At 31.9% G+C, this 25,003-nt stretch overlaps 1 long non-coding RNA gene across 2 annotated transcripts in view; it reads left to right on the forward strand.

The window, feature by feature from the left end:
• LOC111147033 overlaps positions 1-25,003 on the forward strand; it is a 30,126-nt gene that overhangs the window by 2,259 nt on the left and 2,864 nt on the right. For both annotated transcript variants that reach the window (XR_002640583.1, XR_002640584.1), the window contains exons 3-6: positions 4,108-4,202; positions 8,114-8,222; positions 11,426-11,492; positions 23,832-23,915. This is a non-coding gene — a long non-coding RNA (uncharacterized LOC111147033). The remainder of the gene's footprint in view (positions 1-4,107; positions 4,203-8,113; positions 8,223-11,425; positions 11,493-23,831; positions 23,916-25,003) is intronic.

A 25,003-nucleotide genomic window follows, 5' to 3' on the forward strand; every position in this document is an offset into this window, starting at 1 on the left:
AAGAAATTTTTCACCTTAAGCTACATATTCGATGGAGATTACTGGAGAATAGTTTCTTTTATTTTGATGAAAAGAAACTTTAATTTTCTTAGGAATGAGCTTCTCCACATTCTGCATAAAAATTGGATGTATTTAAATTTTTTTCACATCTAACTTAAAATACATGGATTTTGCTAATTCAGCCATTGCTGTGGACTTAAAACTTTATTTATAAGAAATTTATCTTGCATAATTTAAACAGTACAACAGGTAAGTATGCACAGGTGCCCGTGTATGATTTCATTCCTTTGATAAATTCACTGTGAAGAAATATATTGCATACAACAGTGTGGGTGTGTTGTGTCTTACTTGGTTGGTTTTCAGTTGATTTTTGTTTCATGTTGCTTGAGACAGCCGTCAATATATTTCTATTTATTACCAAGCTTGTCATTCCGTTTAATTGCATCTTGATAAAAGGCGGGTGTGGTTTTCAAAGAAAATCGGTAAACTCCGTGATAAACAAAATAGCTGCAGATGCTTTTTTAAAGATTTTTTTGAATTTAATAGAAATCAATGTTCTTTTATGAATAGCGGTTGAAATTTTGAAACTTACAGTTTATGGTTTCACATTAGGTCAAATATGCATTGTTAGAAAATACTCAAATGAAAAGATCCCACGACTTTTATAAATCTCTGTAGGGCTATAAATGTAATTTATATTGAGTGGAATAGCTGAGTTTGTAAATCATACTATTGTGTATTGCCTTTATAACAGGAATTGCAATTACAGAATCTTTGTTCATTACCTTTTTTCAAAGCTGTTTATTTTGAATCATCTCATGAAAATTTCATGAAAGGTGCTAATTATCCTTTCTATAAAACTTGACTTAATGGAGTTGTAGGAGACCCCATTTCTAATGTAAATGTAATTTTATCTATGATACCAGATCTAGCAGGTTTTGCTTTTTTATTTTTATTTGGGGTTTTGTGTTTTAATTTTCATTCAAATTATTATGTGACTTGCAGAGTTCTGAGGGTGGGGTGGGGAAAGACTTTAAATTCCACCAGCCTGGTTAAATTTAACCCTACTTTTTAGTGCTTTGGTTTATGGGATTTTTTTGTTTTGAGGGGTGATGGTGAAGAATTGTTTTGTTTAATAAGCCATTTTTAAAAGAAGTGAAGGATTCCTTTATTTAAAATACTACACTTAAAGCTTGAGAATGCACTAGCACCTAAATAAAATCCACAGCTTTCAAGATATTTTCCCTTGTGATGCTAGATAAGAGGAATATTTGGGTTTTTAGATTTGTGGGCATGTAGGTATGACAGCCAACAGTTGTATTTTTTTATTGTTATGTGTATTATACATATTACTCTATGGAAATTGATAATTCTAATTTATTTTCTATCGTGAGGACTAGAAAAGTCATATATTATCACTGGGAAATAATGATGGGGAAAGGTGTTGCTACAGTAGCTCTTCTCTTTTTAAAAGCTAAGTTTATATAATGTGAGGGAGAGGGAACTAGAGGAGGTAAGGTGTTTGTCTTCCGGGTAGCACTGATTTTCATTTGTTTGCCTTTCATAGTATTTTTAAAACTCCAAATAAAAGTGCAATTTTAGGCTTTGTTTTAATGCTGTTAATTTGTCTTAGTTGTACATTTACAAAGTGCAGCCTCAGGTGTTTACATGTAGCACCACATTTTTTTCTGATCAAATTAATATCACTTTTAACGTTATCAAGAACTGGAACTAAGGATGAAAATTTCAAAATAGCTTTCGTATTCTGGATTCCCTGTTTCATCATGCTTTGTGTACTACATTTTTGTCTGGTTTTTGTTTTGTGAAAACGTGTCTAAATATACATTTCTGTTTATTGGTATGCAGTTACTATTCAAAATGTCACAGTGTACTTCATCCAGAAATACTGATATTGGTCAGCTAATTTGGTTTACTAAAAGAAAAAATAAATGCCCAGAGACTGTATTAGATATCTCTTCTACATGATAACGTAAGTTTTCTCCAATTAAAAAGAATCAGACACACAATTTTGAAATTTTATTCTATAAAAATTTATCTCATTTCAAAAAATTAATGGCCTTAAATTTGCTCTTGCCTTTTTTTTCCTTTTGTTTAGTGAAGCTTAGTAATTCCCACACTGATTTTTTTTTTTTAACCCTTTTTTGGAAGAAACAGGTTATTTGGTCTTACAACTAGAAAACACTTCTTCGAATTGTCATACTATTCATTTACATGTAGTTTTATTTCTTATTATTAATTTTTACTCAGCAAACTTAGAAACACTGGCCAGGCAACTAATTCTGGCATGTTATTAGGCTCAGACTATGACTTGCTGAAATTTGGTAGCCCCAAATCTCTTTAAGACCAAAGGAAATCAGTAATAACCAACACTTTCTTTCAAATAAATGTCAAAAATTAGATTAAGCCATTTTTGCTTTAAATTTTTACAAGTGACAGTATTAGAACTTTAAAGTTGTGATTGTCTTAATATTATAAGAGTAACATCAATTTTAGAATATCACATTACTAATACATGTTTGTATATTTGTCTGTTTGCATAAAAAATAATTGTAAAGCCTTCCTATAAATATTGCTTTCGTATAGGGAAATGATTTTCTTTTGCCTTATTTTCTCCTCTTCTCTGTCTCCTTTTAGGATCTCCTTTTAGAAAGACAAGTTTCAAATACTGGAATTGAAATTATGTATATATGAGTTTTATTCTTAACATTTTTTATCAAATTATGAGAAGTTTAATATACTTTGGTTTATTCCAGTCTTATTTCACTAAAAAATCTTTACACTGAAAAGACTTTGCCCTGGGTTCTAAGTATAAATAATAAACTATATTTTGTAATAGATTTGGCATTGAGTTATACTATTTCAGGGTTTTTTTTTACATCTTTCTTTCTTACACACATTTGGTTTAATATTTGTCTTACATTCAAACGTCTTTTGTTCTTTATTATCTAGTATTTGCTGTTTCTCTGCTATTTAAAAACTTAACATTTGGCATGGAGTACATACTGGTTTCTACTATTTTTCTGTGATTTTTAAAGTTACGATACCTTAATTTTCAGGGTTTTCTGTATTTCTCAAATACAGAAAACTTTGTGTCTTTTGAGGAAGACTGTGTGGAAGTGACTTTAATTTTTAAAAGTGTCATGGTATTTGGATTGGTATTTGTCAGTTACATTTGTGTAGCTTTTGTCATTAAACAGTCAACTATTTGGAGGCAGAGGAATAAATTTTTTTTGGGTTTTCATATCTTTTCCTAAGCTATCCTTAAATAAAAGTAGAAAGCTCTGAGCATTATGGTTAACATATAGTATGTTACAAGCCTTTGGTAATTTAACTAAACTTTATATTTTTAGATGGTTGATTGCCGCTATATCATTAAGATTCAGGTGGAACAAATGAAGAAGCTTCTTGAATACATTTGATTACACCACATTTATTTGGAAATATTAAAAAACCATTGGCCCAGTAGCCATCCACTTTTACTAATAAATATTTTGCTTAAAAATTTAATTGTAAATTTTGTTCTGTTAGAACCATAGTGTCTTAAAATATTCAGAAATATCAGTATAATTTGTTCACACAGGCAAGGCAAAAGACTAAACTTAAACTTAATAATGGTAATTTCTGTCATTAAAATATTCGATGATTTGGGGAGAAAGGTAGTTAAAAATCTATCCTTTGAATAGTTTTTTTTAACTATGGATTTTATGAGTTTTGGAGGCACATACTATATTTCTGATATATTCTTTATGGAGTCCCCTTTAACAGTCCTCCAGTACTTACCTACACGCACGCACGCACGCACGCACAACTTTGAAAATGAATGCCCTAAAGAGAAATGAAAGCAGAAACATATTAATCTGATTTGCTTGAAGAGGCTTCAGATGATAAAGCATATCACAGGTGTTTCTAATCAAGTTATTTCTACTTAAAAAACATTATTTTCAAGTTAGGTTTTCTTTGAACACAGGCAAGATTGGGGTCATTTTGAAGATTTTACCTCAGTGTTCAGGAATCAGTTTTGGAACTTCAGGAGGCGGAAATCTGTTGAGTGTCTTCATGCTATAATACATGACATTTTTATTGCAGGTTTTGACCTTTAGGAGAGAGCCAATTCTGGAGAACAACCTAACTTCTTTGATTGAACACTCACATAATGCATTGGAACATGATAGGAGATTAAGGTATACTAATGAATTTTAAAAGGGTAATATTTTATATCTTTGCAATATAATTGGACTAGACAGTTAGTAAAGCTAGAACTTTTTTCAGTGATCTAAAATCAATAAAGATTTATTAATAGAAATCTGTGAAGTGGCCCAAGTGGACTTCTCTTGCTTATTAAAACTCCACATTTTTAAATATAATGGATATTCTCACTATGTTTTATTAGGTTCAATTCCAATTGAAGTTATTCTAAAAATAAGTACATAGAGTGATTTTTCTTTTTTCTTAAGGTTATATATATATGTGTGAATTAAATAGGACTTTCCATCTCAAAATGGGAGGTTTAAATCAAATAGAATTTGGTGCTCAACTCTTTGGCAGGTATAGTGAGATAAAGCCTGTAAGATTAGATAAGATTAGACTATTTTAAGAGAATTTAGAGTATTCCAAATACCATCCTAACCAAAAGTGGCATTTTGGTTGAAACTGAAAAACCCACTTTCTTAAGCAGAAACTACTATCTTACTCATAAATACTCTGAATAAAATATTTAAATTATTAATATGAAAAATTGCAACTCTAAAAATGTAAACTGCCAAAACTTCCAGTAACTTATTTTTACCTCCAAAATACTTTATCAGAAGAGCCACTTTTCTAGTTTATTTATTTTCATTTTTATAGTTTTAGTTGAAAGTTTCAGATACTTACCTAATAAAAATTTTGATTGCTAAATAGTGATCTAGTATAATATAAATGAATTTATTGAACAATATTACTAAGTATTGATTAATTTTTCCATGTTAAAAATATTAGTCTCATGATAAAGTACTAACCATAATTTAAAAAAAAAACTATTTGCTAAAGTGAGGTCTTCTAAAATAGAGCATACTACAATTTTTTAAATTTTTTTTCACCTAAAAATATTTACTTTATATATATTAGATATGGGAGATAAAGATTTATTTTCATAGAAAAATGTAATTTAGTCTTAAGAACGAAGTGTAATTGTGGTCATAGAACTGCTTGTATCTTTAAACAACGTTCAGTTTTTTACAAACAAATTCTCCAATGTGTGTTTGAACATTGAGATATATACCAAAATATTAAAAACTAATATTTGATATTAGATAATCCAGGAATATGAATCTACTAACAGTTAATGTTACATAAAATGTTAAAATTTAATAGAAATCAGTTTAATGTAAGGGTGACGTTCAGGTATTGATGTCATTATACTGAAAAGTGTCACTATATTGTTCGAGATAAATACAAGGTATAGAATGTCTTTATAACTTAGACTTGAGAATGTTATGAAAAAGCAGCTTAGTTTGAATAGGATCAAATTGAATACAACTTCCCCCCCCCCTGATTTAACCAGTGATTTTCAGATTAGACAACATTAAGATGAAAAGTGGAAAATACGGTTTCTGAGTGTCTGGAAAAAAAAAAAAAAACAACTAGATACAGTTTATCACTTTCAATCCAGATATCTTTTACACACAGCCTACTATTAAAGGGAGGAATAAACATAGCTTTTGAATTCATATTTTAAATAAAGACATAAATCCACAGAGTTCTTTCTGATTTAGCGTGTTTATGATTTGAGATCTTCGAAATTGTCAAAACTTACTGTTTGAACACAAATATTTAGCATCATAAAATCATCCCTCTATAGCTATATATTGGCTTATAAACTTCCAGATTTTTAGCTTCCTAAATAATTTAACATCTAAGAGACTTGATGCAAATATTAATAGTTTTCTTGTATTTGGTCAGCTCTTACAGAGTAAGAAACTTTAACCTAATTAGTAGTGTATGTTATTTTAGGAGACAAGTTAATAAAGGCTTTTACTGCTATGCGTGATTGGCTAGCCTTTACACCCCTTAAAGGACATTTTCTAAGGATTTTGAGTGTTTTAAATTTGCAAACCTGATTATATCTAGCTAAGCTTTGATAAGTAGAGTTTATTATGTCACGATTTGGAGGAAAGGATTTACTATGTTATTTTTTTTTTTTTCACTGATAGACTTCTTTTTTGTGCAGCAGTTATATTTTTGGTTAAATGCACTTTCTGGGTTAAATGACATTCATTTTCTCAAGAAAAAATTCTTAATTGTTCCTAAAATATAGCTATACTGTCAGTGTTCCTGTTTTGTTGAAATAGTTACTCTTGGGGGAAAAGAATATTTTGAATAAACTAGAACAGAAGTAATTTAACATGTCTACATGTGAAGGGACTTGAAATTATTCATTATTTGTCATTGATGCATAATTCTAGTCTATAAGGACAACATATTTGCAATTTCTCAGCTGTAACAGCTTCCTTTATTGAGATTTTCTAATGTTGCTGAGAATCATTAAAGAATAGACAATTAACTTTCTTAAAATTTTTTTAAATGTTTGTTTGAAGCAATTTTGTGTATATTTGGGGTTATTTTCTGACCAACAAATAAAATATATACTTAATCTAATTTTTCTTTTCAAAATTTTATTTTCTAAGCATCTTCAAACTGTGTTATTTAATTAATGAGATGATTTAAATTTTTCATTAAATATTTTGAAGTAGAATTTCAGTCCTTAGCACCCCAAATCACACTTGGTATTTCATTAACATATATGATTTGACTTAGTTTTACTTTCTTGTTTCATGATGAGAGTCACTTGGAAGAGAAACTTGCAGTGTGTTTCAAATGTAGTTCCTGAGACTGATTAATCTGCTAGCTAATAGTTTATTAATTTATTACTGTTTTATAAATGTCTTAATTTTTAAAAATCCTTTTTTGATATTTGCTGTCAGTTTTTTCCGTTCTCTGGCTTTCATAATAAAAATATTTAGTACTTTTGTTATCCTGTAATCCTCAGAATTATTTCTTTTATTTTTATTAGCATTATTTGGTTTTGGACTGCTGCTAAGCAGAACAATTGTTTTTGTAATTTTTATAAAAATAAAATATTTTTCCCCTTTTTCCCAAAATATTTTGATCTGAATTTTCAATATTACTGTATTTGATACTTCTATTTTAAAAAATCCCAAATCTAGCCTTCTTGACTAGATCTTATTTAGACTTATCAGCCAATTCTAGCATTTTAAAAATAATTTATAGATTCCTAATTTTTCTGACTTCTTAAATATTTTTCAAAATCAAAAATTGCCTAAGGTATTAAAGGATAAAGATTGCATTTAAAATTGAAGTTATAAATCTATAATTAACATCACATTTAAATTTAAAGATAATTTGACAGAATAAATATTTCTCTGTTACTCATCATTGATCTTATGTACTTATACTCGGTTTTTAGCTTTGTAGTACACATTTAAAGTAGATAAATTACAAGTAGGAATTTTTTTAAAGGTTGGAGTTTTTATTAAAAAATATTTATGGACTAAAATCTTCTTTGTTAATAGGATCTGATGTCAAACATATGGTGATGATTAGATATGTGGAACTTGGGAGCCTGGAACTTTTTATAAGCAAAATATAATTTCATTTCTTGATTAAAGTTTAGGTACTTATTTTCCAGTAGAGTGGATAGGAAAGATAATACAGATTTAGGAATTCATGCCAAACATTGTTAAAACTCTTCTGAGAATGTTGATAATTGAATTAAATCTAAACTAGGAGCTGAAGATCATTACAAGTGTCATTAATTTTTTTCCTTAGATACATTATAGGTTCACTTTCTGATCAGAACATTCATTTTGTCTTTTCTTCTTCTCTTCCCGTCCTAATTTTTAAAGAAAAAATTTCTCTTTAAGCAATTTTATCATAGAATGATGAAAGCTGACCTGTTAGGTAGGTTGGACTAGAGTCATTTTTGTCTTCTGTGTCAGTTGCATATGCTTTTCTTAGCTTGCTGCTTCAGTAGCAGCAGCAACAACAATGAATAAACAAGTATCACCACAGCCCTTGTTCTTGTCCCTTACAGCTGGGAACAGGAACTGGGAGATTGCTACTGCTTGTCAGCTGTTGCATAGAATAGCATCAATATGCAATAATGGTGGCCAAAGGAGCCTGCAGGAGCTTTTACAAACCAGGTAGGAAGGGCCCAACTGTCATTATAACCCATATATAGTATAATGAATATATTCTTTGACAAAAAGTTACTTCCTTCCAAGCTGCATAAAGAAAACTTAGTTTTCTGCTTATAGCTCATAGACTTACATTATTTTCTATTATGTACTGTGTGGTTTTAGTTCATTTAATTTTTATCAGTTAATTCCATCTGTTTGAATGGAAAATCCTCTTGTTTCTGGAAGTATGTTTGGTGTGTTTCGTGTTTTTCACTTTTAAGCTGGTAGATTGAAAAAAAATCATTAGTTACTGGATAGCACAAGTTAGGTGTTATATTAAGGAAAGAAAAGTTGACTGTGGCCACACAGGAGTGTTTCTTTCACTTTGGAGCCATATTCTGGGCCCATATTATCTTTCTTTTGTAGCCTAGTCTAAACAAGGCCAAATTCTTGTTGATTTCACTATAACTAAAAAAGAATACCCCATACTGCTTAGTGTTTAATCACAAAGCAGGCTACAGCTGGAAACTCAGTAAGTCTTCACATTTTCTATTAAAATGTTGTATATCTGAACTTTATATCTAGAAATAAAGATTATTCTAAATCTTCTGGAAATAGGGCTTTGTAACAAAAATAGGGTTTTTTTATTTTTACAATTTGAATTTGCACATATTTGCATAACCTAAATATCTGTGCATTTTTCTCATCTTGTACCTGAATAAAATTACAATAGGTCGTAGTTACAGGGAAGTGAATATTAAATTGCTATTAAAGTTCCAATTTTATTTGTAGCATTCTAGGTGGAAAACTACAAATGACATTTTTAGTGTATAAACCTAATGTCCCAGTTTAAAGTTTTGACATTTGCAGTAGCATTCTTTTAAAAAAGTAATCATTGTTTTTCCTTGGTTACCTTCATTAAAATCACAACTAATCACACCCACTCTTAATGTTTTCCATTTCCGATAACAGTAAATTCAGAATATGAATTTTCTCCTAATACTATCAAAACAAGCTTTGTTGTAGTATGTGCTTACCTGAAATAATAAATGAGCCTAAAACCTGGTCTAACATGAAGTGTCAAACATATTCAACCATAACTTTTTTTTTTGCTATTACCAGGATGTTTGATGTAATTCATGTTGATGTAATTTAACAGATAACATTTTAATTAGTTACCTCTCTTAATTAAAAAGTGAGTTACAAAATCCTTTATATTAAAACACCTTGTTTTTACTATGAATTACTAAAGTGTCTATGGACCAAAATAACTTAGAAGAACAAAGCATTTTATCAGACCTGCTGAATCAGATTCTCTGGAGCCCTAGGACTCAGGAATTTGTATTTTTTACAAGCTCCAAGTGAGTTTTTTTAGAAGCACCACATGTGAGGAGCACTGCCCAAAATGAAATGGGGGAGGATTCTTCACAATAATTAACCATTTATATTTTCTGCTCCCCCTACCCTCTTTGGTCATTGTGGATCTAAGCTTAGTAACTAATGCTGAATCTTACCATTTCTACCACAGTAGTTCTAGATGAAGTCTTGGTATTTCCTCAGTCATATGACGAAAATCTCTATCATGAAAGCTTTATTTTTGTGCAGGTACCTTAGGGCAAATTTTAGTCTCTTTTGTTTAAAACATTTAGTATACCTATGTTAGACCTACACTTGATAAAAACAGAAGGATTTGATCACTTAAGAATTTTGAAAATACTCCTCTAGATAGTGGCTCTTTTTCTTAAATGTACTTCGAGATCTTGGAGAAAATGAACTTTTCATATGCTCCTTGTGGGAGCATCTGACAATATCTTAGTAAAATTGAGTATACATAGGCTTGAATCCAACAATTCCATTTCGTAGATGTTCTAGATAAACTGAGACATGTATGGCAAAGTCTTATTACTTTTATTTTTAATAGAAAAAAATCAAAAGCACTGTAAACATTAAGCAACAGGAGAATGGTGAATTGTGGCATAGTCATATGATGAACTGTTTATTATACAGCTATTAAAGTGAGCTCTGTGTATGATCATGAATGAATGTCTTCAGCAAAAGCAAACTACAAAAGGATATGTATTGTATAATAACATTTATAGAATGTGTGTATATGATACTACATTTTAATAAACCTTGAAAACAATGATACGTTTTAAGTACTTGAATTTACAATAGTAGTAGTGTAAAAGCGTGCATAGGAAATAAATTCCAAATTCAAGATTGTGATTTTATGTTAGGAAGGATAATGGAATCAGGGGATGGTACAGAAAGGACTCAACTGTATGTATTGTCTTTTTTTCTTAAAAAAAAGACACATAAAACAAAATAAGCATGGTAGTATATTAGAATTCAGTCAGCAGGCCACAGGTAGAATGTGGGGATTCATTTTGGTATTGGCTTGATTTTTCTGTGGATTTGAGTTTTTTCTATTCTATATCTTGTAGTAAGTGCTTAAGCATTAATTGGTGTAAGAACTACAAGTTACAGTCATGGCCCACAGAAAGTAAACATTCTAGCCAGTTTAAATTAGTATATTTTTAAATTTTTTCAATTTTAAAGATAAGCTGTAATGTTTCCTTTCTTTGCATACTGGCTTTTAATACTTCCTGCTCTTGTAAATAAAGAACAACCTTGGAAACAATTTTTCTTATCACTACTCCTGCATTTTTTCATGTAATTTCATAATAGTATTTTCTATTGCTATGGCTATAGATCATAACATTATTTTCCAACATATCTTTAAGCATTTGAAACCCCAATTTAAGCTCTGTATTTATACTGTTTCACAGTAGAATTCTTGGGCAATATATGGATTTTTAGATTTTGCAATTGTGTACATGTGTGTATGTATATGCCTGAGAGAAAGACTGGTCAGTCTTGAGGTATGATCTTGAATTTATCTTAAAATATCTGCAATTGTGTGATGTCCTCTAGAAGCTCACTGTGCTCCAAGTTAGACATTGAAGTATGAGTTTTAGTTGCATTTACATATTTGACTTTTAAACTTTGAGAAGGTAATAGCTATTACTATTAAGAAGCTATTAAGAAGAGAAATTAAGAAATTAAGCTGCTCTGGACTAAAATATACAAATGCTGCTGGGTGTTTATAATCTGTGGTTGTGCTGTATAAGGATCAGAAAATCATGATTATCAACCCCCGTTGAAAATTTTCTAACTTTCATAATGTAATCAAATTTTTAAAGTCTTCACTCTTATTTTTTTCCTAGGTTTGATACTGATAAAATGAAGACCATAATAAAACAGTCCCCTACTTAGCCCAGCAATTCTTACCTTGTAAGTATTAACTCTCAATTAATATTTAGTATTAACCTCAACCATTTTTATAAAAAGTGAGTGTTTGGTTACAGGTTTTGCTTTATTTCTGAATTTTTTTCCTACTAGCCTAGATTGACAACTTTTTTTTTTTTTAGAGCAAGTCGGGTCCGGGGCAAGTGCAGAGGGAGAGAGAGAATCTTAAACAGGCCCCATGTGCTCAGTCTGATGCAAGACTCGACCTAATGACCCTTAGATCATTACCTGAGCCGAAATCAAGAGTGGGACACTTAATCACCTGCGCCACCCAGGCACCCCTAGATTGACAACTTTCTGATCTCCCCTTACTCCCTACACATTGAAGTTTGGTATTGATTTAACCCAATTTAGAGCAAGAATAATGTCATTGCTTTGGGTAAGTTTCAATTTTGAGAAGTATTTTACAGCTAGGCCCTATCATCTCTGAATCTGAGAATCACAATCTTAAACACTTTCCTTCAAAGGACCTTATATATGACTAATTATCTTTTTTATTATCATCATGAATCAGGTTTACTAACAATTATTTAATGGCTTTATAAATTATAAATATTCACTTGAGAAATAGTTTTTTCATTTATTTTTGCATTTCACTAGATTGCACTGCAGACTTTTTTGTGAGATACCTAAAATTTAACTTTTAAACTTCAGAAGGTAGGAAAAATAGGAAGGCAGTCACTTTTCCTTCCTTTGATATATGCATGTACACACCTTTCTGAGAATAAGAAATGTTTTTACCCTGATTGATTTAAGTTTTGAGAAACAGATTCTTTTTTTTTTAGGCTTTCATTTATTAGAGAGTGAGAAAGAGTGAGCATGAGCAGAGGAAGGAGAAGAAGGAGAGAGAAGCAGACTCCCCACTGAGCAGGGAGCCCTGTTGGGGCTTGATCCTGGACCCTGAGATCATGACCTGAGCAGAAGGCAGATGCTTAACCACCAACTGAGCTATGTAGGTGCCCCGAGAAACTTAAAAATTCTAACAGGTTAGCTGAAATCAATGTCATACCCCTAGAAAAACTCTAAAATCAAAGTCATGGTAACTGTACAAGATAACTGTTTTCCTGGTAATCAGTTACCAAAAAGATTCATTTCTATCTCTTCCTCGAGCTAATTCTATATCTCTAAATAAAAGAACTCACGTGCATCTGTTTTCTATCCTTGGTGTTGAGGGATCGCCCATTGAGGTGAAAACCAGTGCATCAGATTCTTCTCCTATCTCATCTAATACCATTATATTAGTGACTTGGTAAATAATGTATATGTGTTGAGGAGTGACCTTATGATCATAGAAGATCAGCCATTGAACTCAGTAAGTAGTTTTTAGGGTAGAAATCAATTAAATATTGAAAACCTTTAGTAATGAGCCAGTTGGAAGAGTAGGAGCCAAATACCACAGGTCACTTCTTTCTCCGATTTTTTCCTTTTTATATTTTTGTCTCTGGAAAACTAGAATGGAAACATTTACAAATCCCCAAAGAATCCTATATAGTTTAGGCATAAGTTCCTTAATTGGTCCCTTGGAAGCCAGCTCAGTTTTACTTTAGCTTAAATCTTAGAAAAAGAAATCTTATTGATTGGTATTGAACTCCCAACTGTATATACTGGAGAACAGTCAACTTTTCAAAAAGAAATAGGTATCATTTAACTTCTAACAGATTTATAAGCATAGATAACGTCACATTCCTAATCTTATTTCATCTCCTTTATAAATTTCTAAGCAAATAGCCTTTCTTGCATATTGTCCAGCATCTTTTAAAGATAGGTCATTTGCTATATTTTATAATTGCAATGTTTTCTGGTTGTTCTAGGTAGTATGTGTGGAGTTCTCTTTAATCTTAGTTATTAAAATGGTGATTTTTCCAATTAAACAGTGCTTAGAAAAATGGGTACATAGTGACAGTATTCTCTATATGATTATGTGGGTATATCCCCTCATCTGTCATTCTCTTATGTTTGTTTAATGCCATTCTTTCTTCAAGAAAGGGGTATTTTTTTAAACTACTCCCCACTTGCGGAATGTGGATATTCCAGAATTTATAGAATATTGGTGTTTCATTATATCTAATGCTGTCAGAATTAAATAATAGCAGTGTTTCAGTTTCATTTTTACATATTTTCGGTTCATTTTTATATTTATTGCTTAACATAAAACATTCAGAAATAATCATATTTCTTTCCTTAATTTCCCACTTTTTCTTTTTTGAGCAGTATTTTGCTTTTTTACGTTGCAGTTTGGGGTACATATGCTTAAATTACATATTTCTGTTGTATAAACTTAAAATAACTAGGTATGTCATTTGGTGCTAAATGAAATAACACCTTTAGGTGCACTGTCAGCAGTTAAGATCATTGCTTCTTTCTAATCTATAACAGCAGAAATTTTAAGACACTGACTTTTTAAATAAGAAACAGAAGATAAAGCAGAAAAAATTCATTCAGGGCTGTCATTGTTAGTCCTATAAAAAAATTTTAAAAAAGGTCATGGAAACAAGTGACCTTGTAATTTAGGAGACTGATTATTTTCCTGCTATAGAGAACTAGTCTAATATAAATATAAATGACAAAAATTATTTCTCACATTGGACTGAGTAGGTAGGTTTTTAGAAATGTTATCAAAGTTAATAAGAGAATAGCAATGGCATGCAATTATACCATATTAGAAAAAAATTGTCATTTCTTGAATTATAAATAATGTAGGAAGACTTAGGTGGCTCAGGCAGTTAAGCATCTGCCTTCAGCTCAGTCATGATCCCAGAGTCCTGGGATCAAGGGCCCCGGAGTACAACCCCACCGCCACCCTCACCCCCACCCCGCCCAGCTTTCCTGTTCAGCAAAGACTCTAATTCCCTTCCCCCCTCCTCCATGTTCTCTCTCACAAATAAGTAAGTAAAATCTTTACAGAAAGTAATGTAAATGTGGGGCTGACTAAAAGTACTGCAAGTAAAATCAGAATGTTAGTAGGGCAGTAAGTAATTAATATTGCAACTGATATAAATTCTGTTGTATTTTCAATAAAAATGTAATGCTTTTGGTATGAGTTACTAAATATAGCTGAATAGTCTATTTTTACATATTTGTGATTGAAATTTACTCTTCTACAAATTGCTGTCTACCTGTGGCACTCATGAGGAAATTTTAATTATCTTGAATAATTTTATAATGTGAATGTTTCTGGGAGGAAGATTTCAAAAGAGATAAAAAAAAGAACAGATTGCTCTTTCGGCACTTCGATTAGTGGTAAGCAGTGTTTACAATCAAAAAAATTTATAAGGGTGCTAGGTACTGTCAGCATTTGGTAGTAAAGAAGGCTTGCAAATACCATTTGATATTAATTTAGTTAATATCAAGTCTAAGCTCTTGCAAGGGTAAGTCCTAAGGTTATGAACATAGAGAAAATTTACAATGTGCTACAACCGTTTTTCAGTCATTGGTCAAATAACTGCTCTTTTTGAGAATTAGATAATGTTTAATTAAATGTCAATTGTTCCTGTCTTTAAGATCTTAAATGTTTGACATATATGTGTTCAACAGAGTAATTTAAATTAATAAAATCTGATCTTTTGTCTATGCAAGGCTGTTTCTGCTGTCAACAAAGTGGTAGCCATAAAATTTGAGTTTTAGTGCCAATATTACAGAAAGGAGTTGGAGTCATTATTTACCCTTCCTGAGCAACTTCTCAGTTCAAGATGGATGATTCAAAGACTATTAAGAGGGAATTTCTTATTTATGAAGTTACTTTTGATGTTTTCTTAGGAAAATGAAAACAAGGCAAAATTTAATAGCACAGGCCTTAATTAAAATAGGAAATAAACATACACATACGATAAATTCTGCTGTAATAGGGATTTCAAGTTTAAGTGTACATACTATATAAGTAACAGTCCTAGACTATTCAATGCAGTCTTGCCCTTTGACACTATCTTTTTGCCTGAAATTGAGTTTTCAAGGTGATTTCTGTATGAAACAGGAATAAGTTGAATGCAGAATTAAAACAGATACATGTCAGGTTGTCAGTAGTCACACCTGACTTTTTAGTCTAGACTGTTAGTTTCAGTCTTCCTGGTACATCCAGTAAATAAATTTCTTAAAATTTTTTTCGGTTTCATTTTCATTTAATTTTCTCCTCAAGTTATTTCTTTATGCCCCTCATAGTTAATGCCCTATTGTCAGAACTTAAATGCAGATTGTTCTTCAAATCCTTAATAAGACAGCTTGAAATTTTCTAAAAGTCAGTTTTTTAAAATTTTATTTACTTGAGAGAGAGAGCACACAGAGGGCAGAAGGAAAGGGAGAGGAAGAGCATCTTAAGCAGACTCCCCACTAAGCACAGAGGCCCACACAGGGCTTGATCTCACAACCCCGAGATCATGACCTGAGTTGTTTTGTTTTGTTTTTAAGATTTTATTTATTTATTTGACAGAGAGAGAGATCACAAGTAGGCAGAGAGGCAGGCAGAGAGAGAGGGGGAAGCAGGCTCCCCGCTGAGCAGAGAGCCTGATGCGGGGCTTGATACCAGGCCCCTGAGACCATGACCTGAGCCGAAGGCAGAGGCTTAACCCACTGAGCCACCCAGGCGCCCCATGACCTGAGTTGTAACCAAATCTCAGGCTGCTTACCTGACTGAGCCACCTAGAAGCCCCTAAAAGTCAATTTTTTTTTTATTTTTATTTTTTGACACAGATCACAAGTAGGCAGAGAGAAAAGAAGGGAAGCAGGCTCCCCGCTGAGCAGAGAGCCCAATGCGGGGCTCCATCCCAGGACCCTGAGATCATGACCTGAGCTGAAGGCAGAGGCTTTAACCACTGAGCCACCCAGGCACTCCTAAAATTCAAATTTTTAATTGATCTATAGTCATTTTATTTTAATCCTCAGAGTTTTAGAATTAGAACCATAATAGATAAGCTTTTTTCCTTAATGGTATAAATTAAGTCAGTTGTAATAATTGATAAAAAAATAAAATTCTCATAAGAGAGATTTCAGTTCATTATATAATTTCATCCTTTGGCCCTAGATAGGTCTTCTAAAAATAGTTTTTCTGTCTTTTCTCTAGGCTGAGCATACCTAAGTCTTTCCACCGGTTCTCATAGTATGAATTCTAGATCACTAGTATCCTGCATATTCCACTTTTGGATCCACTACGTTTTGTCAGTATTCCTTCAAAAATATTGCATACAGAACTGAGTGTTCTCTGTGTGGTTTGAGGTACACAATACAGTATTTCTCTTATGAATAAGATCTGTTAGTGCACCCTGCTTTATTCCACTAACTTTCTCTTTGTCATCAGCACTGTTGGTTTATGTTCAGTCACAGTCCACTGAAACCCTGTTTGTCCAAAGTATGTTGCAAAACCTATGAAGTTAGATTCAGCAGTCATTTATTAAATACCTGTTCACTACTAGATGTGTTTATAAAAGTTTAAATTTGTACAGTTTTAACAGGGCTATGAACTGGGCATTACTAATCCATTTTACAAAAAGGAAACTCAAGGTTCCATGTATTGAAATAACTTACTGAAGATAAGGATTCATGAAGGGTAAAGCCAGGATTCCATCTTGGGTCTCCCAGATTCAGATTCACTGTTCTGTATCTTTGCTGCCTCAGTAAACTATTTCTGCTGTTTATTATATTGATAAAATTGGAAATGCAGAAATTTACTATTAAACTCTTTTGCACTCAGGATGATTTTAGAGCCTAGGAGAGATAACCTAGAATTTTTTATGTTTTTGTTAAGTGAAGTAATGCCTTATGTAAACTAGATTAACTGAAATTACAGCAGCATTAAGATAGAAAGTAGATATGCCCAAACAAAAATGTTAATGGAATCAAAATTGGAGTGACAAATCATTTACAAGGAGATGAGGGGTGAAAACCATTAATGCATATAAAATTTGTAGCTTTTTTTATTGTGTTTTAAGTTTTTATTAAATTTTTTACCTAATATGAAAACTAAGGTATTTAAAGATTTCTGTGTACTCAGATTCATCTTCAAGTTGACTTCTTAAGCTAAACATATTGTCTAACCTTTCAGAATGACTGTTTTTTTCTTAGAAGATCATAAAAATGAAAAGTTGATATATATCAAAAGCTAATAAAGATAATTAAAAGCCTACAAGCCAGAATATAAACCACCACACTTGGAACTAAGACTTTGATAAAGGTAAAGGACAAGAACTGAATGGTACTGTTTTCTAATTTTAATAGCTCTTTGTTTGGTTCTGCATCTAACCAGTAAGGCTCTTCCCATATCTAGTTAAGGAATGTGGCTTTTCTTTAGCCAGCAAAATGGAAAGCACAGTTTAAGGAATGGAGGTACCGTAATGTTTGTAGTGGGCTAAGATATAAAAGTAGAAAAATGGTGTGGACCATACCAGGAAGCATTGGTAGGTATATAGGTTGTCCAGTTTGAATAGTTTGAATGGATGATAGATATAAAATAATTAAGCCAGTTATTTGCTCAACACAGTACTCAGAATTGAGAATAATTTTCTCTATTCAGAAGTTCTTATAATTGGGCAATTCAGTATCAGCCAGAAAGGTTGACGTAAGAATGCACTAGAGAGAATACACTTAAGTTGTCCTCAAAGTAGGAATAAATAGAAAGGGGATTAGGAGTATTTTAGCCTCCAGCAGTAGCTTCAGTGAAGATTCAGAGAGCAGGTGGGAATATATAGCTTAGGAGAATAAAGAACTGAAAACAATTTATTAAAAGCATGATAAGTAATTTTATTCCACTTGCTATTTACCTGGTGGCCACAGCACATGCCTGATCAGTTTTTGTCCACTTATAAATACTTTCTATGCTTCTCTAACTTACAGGAATCTTTTCCCTAAATGTATAGCCACCAATACTTATAATAATAAAATGAATAATAATCCCTTACTGTAATAACATTTAGTTTCTCTTGAAATTCCTGATTATTTCAGAAAGGTCCACATACTGTATTGGGTTGTCATGTCTCTTAAAAGAGACTTTTTAACTGGAGTGGTAGAGGGTTCTAATTGGAAAGACGTAGGAAATACTGGATAGGTCCTAATTACACAAACCTTGATATTTTGGGTGTTTATCTGTCTGTATTAAGCAACTGAGCCACCGAAGCTCCCAAAACTTTCATTTTCTTAATAGGGTAATAAAAAATTATTACGTTAAATAAAATTGTCACACAGTTTAGTTAAACCCCATAACTTAGGCCTATTCTTGAAGATATTACAGCATGACTAATTTTAAATTTTCTCCAGGTATAGTATCAACATTTCATACCATGAGTGTAGTATTCCATTGGCCTGAGCAAGTATAGTCATTCTGTGACCCAGGGACTATGTAGCCAGCTCCTTACAGGTTTATGTTGCAGGATTTGAAGCATACTTGAAGAAAGTAGTTATTACAAATAGTCTTGATGCCAGATTAAAAGTGAAGTTAAATATTTGAAAAACCCAGTGCAATGTACTAATACATAGTGGGTATGTCCAAACAAAAGAGCAAAAATATTTTCATGGCATGTATTAATATCTGAATATCTCTATCATGTGATGAAGCCCTCTGTAGATTCAAAGAAATTTATAGTTTAAAATAAGCCCTTCTTGGGGCACCTGGGTTGCTCAAGTCAGTTAAGCATCTGCCTTTGGCTCAGGTCATGATCTCAGGGTCCTGGGATTGAGTTCCACATCTGGTTCCCTGCTCAGTGGGGTTCTGCTTCTTCCTCTTCCTCTACCCCTCCCCCCTTGCTCATTCCCTCCCTCTCTCTCTCTCTCTGAAATAAATAAAATCTTAAAAAAAAAAAAAAACTCCTTGAAATCATAATATAAAACCTACTTTAGAAGGTCATTATAAGTGGAAAGGAAGACTCAGAACTTACCAGACTGGGAGATTATTGTTGTTTTATTGTTAAACACAGGTAAAGGGAGATTTATCTGGCTGGAACTACTCTACTGGAAGTATTCAATTTATTCATACATTTAAATCAAGAATTTCCATATTTTTCTTGAATGTGAAAGATACTTTTGCTAATAGCTTAAATCTATCAGCCTTTCAAATAGAAAGCAGTTCTTTTTTTATTATCTCAGTTAAAAGTAGAAATAAAAATAAGAAAATATCTTCCCCTGAGGGTGTTTATTAAAACATCAGTGATAAAATTGCAGTAACCTCTAAGAGATGATATTAAGATGAGAGAAATTATAGTGGTTTTTTTAATGATAAGAATGATCCAGTAGAAAAACTAAAGATGCAGGGGAGAGTGCCAAAGAAATATCCTTAAGTGAGCTAGAGAGGATAAAATATAGTATATAAGAGAAGGTTTGTATCTTAAGAACAGTGATTGCTTATCCATTATACAGAGAAGGAAGAGTTATATCAGCATATATATATATATATATATATATATATATATATATATATATGTAAGTAGATGTAGTAGAAATTGACAAAAATTCTCTTTTAATAGCTTCTGTTTCCTGGGTGAAAATGAGGAGGAAAGGAGAGAGATTATGGAAATTTGAAGGGAGAGAAGAGACCTCTGTCATGGTTTTCTAGAAGAATGAAAAAATGAATAGACCAAGGCTGCCAGACAGCTTCTGAACCAATTTTTGGTATAAAATATTTATAAAGTAAAATTATTTCTGGTCACAGGTGACATCATCTTATACGTAGAAAACCCTTGGTCCCCCCCCAAAAAAAGTTACAACTAATAAAGCAAATTCAGTGAGGTTGCAGGATACAAAATCAACACTAAAAAATCAGTGGCATTTCTTTGCATTAAAAGTGAACAATCCAAAAACTAAATTAAAACAATTACATTTATAATAACATCAAAAAGAATAAAATGCTTAGGAATAAAATTAATCAAGATGGTGAAAGGCTCCTACACTGCAAACTACAAAACATTACTAAAAAAAAATTTAAGACACACAAAAAAATAAATAAAAAATTTTTTAAAAATTTAAGACACAAACAGAAAAATATCCTGTATTCATGTTTTGGGAGTCTTGGTATTGTTAAGATGACAGTATTATCCAAATGATCTACAGATTCAATGCAATCCCTGTCAAAATCCCAATGACATTTTTGTAGAAATAGAAAAACTGCTCTAAAATGTATACAGAATCTCTCAAGAGACAACAAATGGCCAAAACAATGTTGAAAAAACAGAATTGGAGATCTCACACTTCTGATTTCAAAAGTTCATGCAAGATCCTGGTAATCAAACAGTATGGTACTAGCATAAAGACAGACATATAGACCAATGGAATAGACTAGAGGGCCTTAGAAATAAACCCTCACATATATGATGAAATGATTTTTAATATGTGTGCCAAGACCATTCAGCTGGTTCAGTTGGTAGAACGTGTGACTCTTGATCTCAGGGGTACGAGTTTAAGTTCCACACTTGGCACAGCTTACTTTAAAAAATAAATTCAATGGGAAAAGGACTGGCTATCAACATATAAAGTAATACCTTATACCATACACAAAAATTAAAATGGATCAAAGACTTAAATGTAAGAACTAAAACTAAAACTCTTAAAAGAAAACTATAGGGAAAACCTGATGACATTGGACTTCGTAGCAATTTATAGTACATCACAGGCAGCAACAACAAAAAGGTAAATTGGACTCCATCAAAACTTAAAACTTTTGTGCATCAAAGACACTATCAACAGTGAAAAAGCAGCCTAGAGAATGGAAGAAAATGCTTGAAGATCATATATCTGATAGGTAACTTATATCCAGAATACATAAAGAACTTTTATAATTCAACAACAACAACAAAACCAAACAACCCAGTTAAAAAATGAGCAAAGGACTTGAATAGACATTTCACTAAGGAAGATATACAGATGACCAATAAACAGAAGATGCTCAAAAGACTACTCATTACGGAAGTAAAAAATCCACACAAAGATACTACTTCATATCCATAAGGGTGGCTATTATTTTTAAAAGAAAAAAAATAAATGTTAGCAAGGATGTGGAGAAATTGGAACTCTTTTGCATTTCTGATGGCGGTGTAAAGTGATAGAGCCTACTATGGAAGACAGTGTGGCAATTTTTCAAAAAATGAAAAATAGAATTAAGTGCCATGTAATCCTGGGGTTTAGACCCAAAAGAATTGAAAGCAGGATTCAAAATAGATATTTGTGTACCATGTTTATAACAGCAAGTTAATCATAATAGCCAAAAGAGCAAAGCAACTTAAATGTCCATAGACAGATAAATGGACAAACAAAATGTATATATACACAACTGAATGCTACTCAGGTATAAAAAGGAAAGTCTGATATATGCAACAGCACTGATGAACCTTGAAAAGGTTATCTTAAGTAAAATAAGCCAGACTCAAAAAAATACTTTATGATTCCATTTATATAAAGTACCTAAAGTAGGCAAGTTCATCAAAACAGAAAGTAGAATTGTGGTGTCCAGGGGCTGAGGGGATGAAGGCATGGACAGTGTTCAATGGGTACAGTTTCAGTTGGTGTAGATGAAAAGGTTCTGGAGATGGAATGTGGTGATAGTTACACAACAGCGTAACTGGACTTCATGCCACACAATTGTATAAAATGGTAAAATTTATGTGTATTATAGCCACAATTTAAAAAAAAAAAACTATATTCTTACTGTGAAGTTTAAAAAAATTTATGAAAGTAATTAAAAAAGTACAGAGCAGAAAACACAAAAATTTATGAAAGTGACTTTCATTTTGCAATATTCACATTTATTTCTTTCAAGATTGTCACCTTTGACTTTGTTTAAAATATATAGACTTAGCAAAAAAAAGAAAGAAGATTGAAGAAGTGACCAATGGATTTCTTCTTGATTTTGAAATTATCGTGCATTAGTTATTATTATCATGTGTATGTATACATGAGTTAATGTATACATATACTATGGGGAGCAAGAACAATATATAGTCTTGAATAGTTGTTTAATGATTTTGTATCTTATAATTTAAATGATTTTAAATTCTTTCTGAGAAGGGACTGTGCCTCTATACTAGTGTACTAACTAGTGTAACGACTGGGACAGTGCCTAGCACATAGTAGGTGTTCAGTAAGATATTTATTAAATGAAAAAATGTACATATTTAAATTTTGTATATTTGAAAAAGCATGTTTGTATTTTTTGTTTGGAAAGTGGGTTTATGGGAGAGAAAGCCTGAAGAACTGTTCCTTAATTGATAAATGCAAGTATATATTGTGTATTTCTCAAAGTCATTCCAAACAGATTTATTTTGATTACATACTAAAAAATTGTGCAGAAATTTGAGACAGGGGTGGTGGTTCAGTTGGTTAAGCAACTGCCTTCAGCTCAGATCATGATCCTAGAGTCCCAGGATTGAGTCCTGCATCAGGCTCTCTGCTCATTGCAGGGTCTACTTCTCTCTCATCCTCCCCCCTACCCATGCGTGTGCGTTCTCTCTCTCTCTCTCTCTCTCTCTCTCTCTCTCACACTCAAATAAAATCTTTTAAAAAAAGGAAATTTGAGACAGTAATAGAGCAGAGCAGTATATGAAATAGAGGTTGCTCGGGAGATTAGCTATGTGTATTTTTTAATGGGAAGATGCTCACAAAAAATGTAGAGTATAGGACAGTTGTGCTTTTGTAAACAATTAGATATGAGAAGATGTACATTTCACTGTACATCTCCTTATTCCATTCCTCTATACCATAGCTTTAGCATGGCCATTTTAATGGTGAGAAAACTGGAACAAAGGTTGTCAAGGCTTGAACTAGAATGATGGTAGTTTTATAGTCTCTTTTAGAGAAGTAATTGCATTTCCTACATCTGAGTAAGTGGAAACTGTTTAGGAGTATACTTCCTTGCCTAGTGAAGAGAGGAGGCAGGTAGGATATAGGAAGATTTAGAGCCACAAGATTCCAGTTTATTTCTCATCTCTGAATACAAAGTTAACTCATCTTTCCAAGGCTTCATAATCTGCAATTACCTTTGCGGGAGGAGATTGGTATCGGGGAGAGGGAGAGATAGAATCTTAAGATCTTAAGCAGGCTTTTTCCTTTGAAAATGTATTTGGGGGCACCTGGGTGGCTCAGTTGGTTAAGCATCTGACTCTTGATTTTGGCTCAGGTCATGATCTCATAGTCATGAGATGGAACCCTGTGGGCTCCATGCTCAGCATGGATCCCAATTAAGATTCTCTTGTCTGCCTGTGCCTCTCACCCACCACCACCCCTACTCACAGTCATGCATGCACTCTGGCTCAAAATGGATTAGATAGATCTAAATAAAAGTATATTTGCATTTGCCCACTTAAGTTTATTGAAACTGAGCGTTTGTATGTCATTTCTTATTTTTCCCTTGACATGAAGTCTTAACCTACTTGATGAAGAGGTCTTTTGAAAGGTGTACTGCAAGGGATGCAATGCTGTCTGTAAATTAACACTTTTACGAAGGTAAAGACCAAATTTTATTAATTCACTTTGTGTTTATAAAAGGAAAAAATAACTTCTATATATTATAACATTCAAAAATTTAATCAAATATTTAATAGTATTGGCTTATTAAGTTGACAAAGGATGAAAATGCTTTTCATATTCATCTATTACACATCTTTGTGTTCCTAACCTATAGCAATATGCTTGGCACATAGTAGGCTTTTCTTAAACATTTGATGTAGAAATAAATTTTATTACGCTATTCTGAAGCTTTTCATCAGTTTTAATCTTTAAACATAGGTTTCTTAATGTATTCTCTTCTAAAAGAAAAAAATTTTTTGTATCTTTAGGTGCTATTGTGTATTTAAAAAAACAAAAACCTTGGAGTAAAGTAGCAGCACATAATGGTTTGTGGATTTTGAAAAGGTGCAGGCCATATTGTGCTGCCTCAAAAATACAAGGATCTGATCTTCTGAAGAAAATATATTTCTTTTTATTCATGGCTCTTATGATAGTGATGTCAGCAGTGCCTTAGCAGCACGTAAATATTGGCGTTAAGATTCTAAAATTATCTCCAGTATTAACTGTGCTGCTGAAGTAAGGTTGGCCATACTCTACAATCTAATGTTTTACAGTTTAATATGTTTTAATATGTATTGATATTGCTGATATATCTTCAGTTTTGATAATGTATTTTCACTATTATTGATAATCTTGTTATATTTAGAATGATTCTATAAAAATAAGTGCTAACTTTTCCGATGTATTGTATGTGTATTAAAGTAATATATAATTGTGGGGCACCTGGCTGGCTCAGTCAGAGGAACATGCAACTCTTGATCTCAGAGTCATTAGTTCGAGCCCCATGTTGGGTGTAGAAATTACATATAAAGATTTAAAAAAATAAAATAAAATCTTTTTAAAAATAGACTAAAATAAAATAATATAATTGAAATTTAATAATTGCGTTGAATGCCATCAAGAGTTTATTGAAAGAGCTTATACAGAATCAAATTTACTTTAATGCTATTTGTATTCAATGTAAATACTGAAGTTTTTACTTAAATATTAGTTTTCCCTTTGTTTCTCTAGTAAAATGAAATTTA

This window comes from Enhydra lutris, unplaced genomic scaffold, assembly GCF_002288905.1.
Source record: "Enhydra lutris kenyoni isolate GAN:26980312 unplaced genomic scaffold, ASM228890v2 scaffoldscaffold15, whole genome shotgun sequence".
NCBI classification, from domain to species: domain Eukaryota; kingdom Metazoa; phylum Chordata; class Mammalia; order Carnivora; family Mustelidae; genus Enhydra; species Enhydra lutris.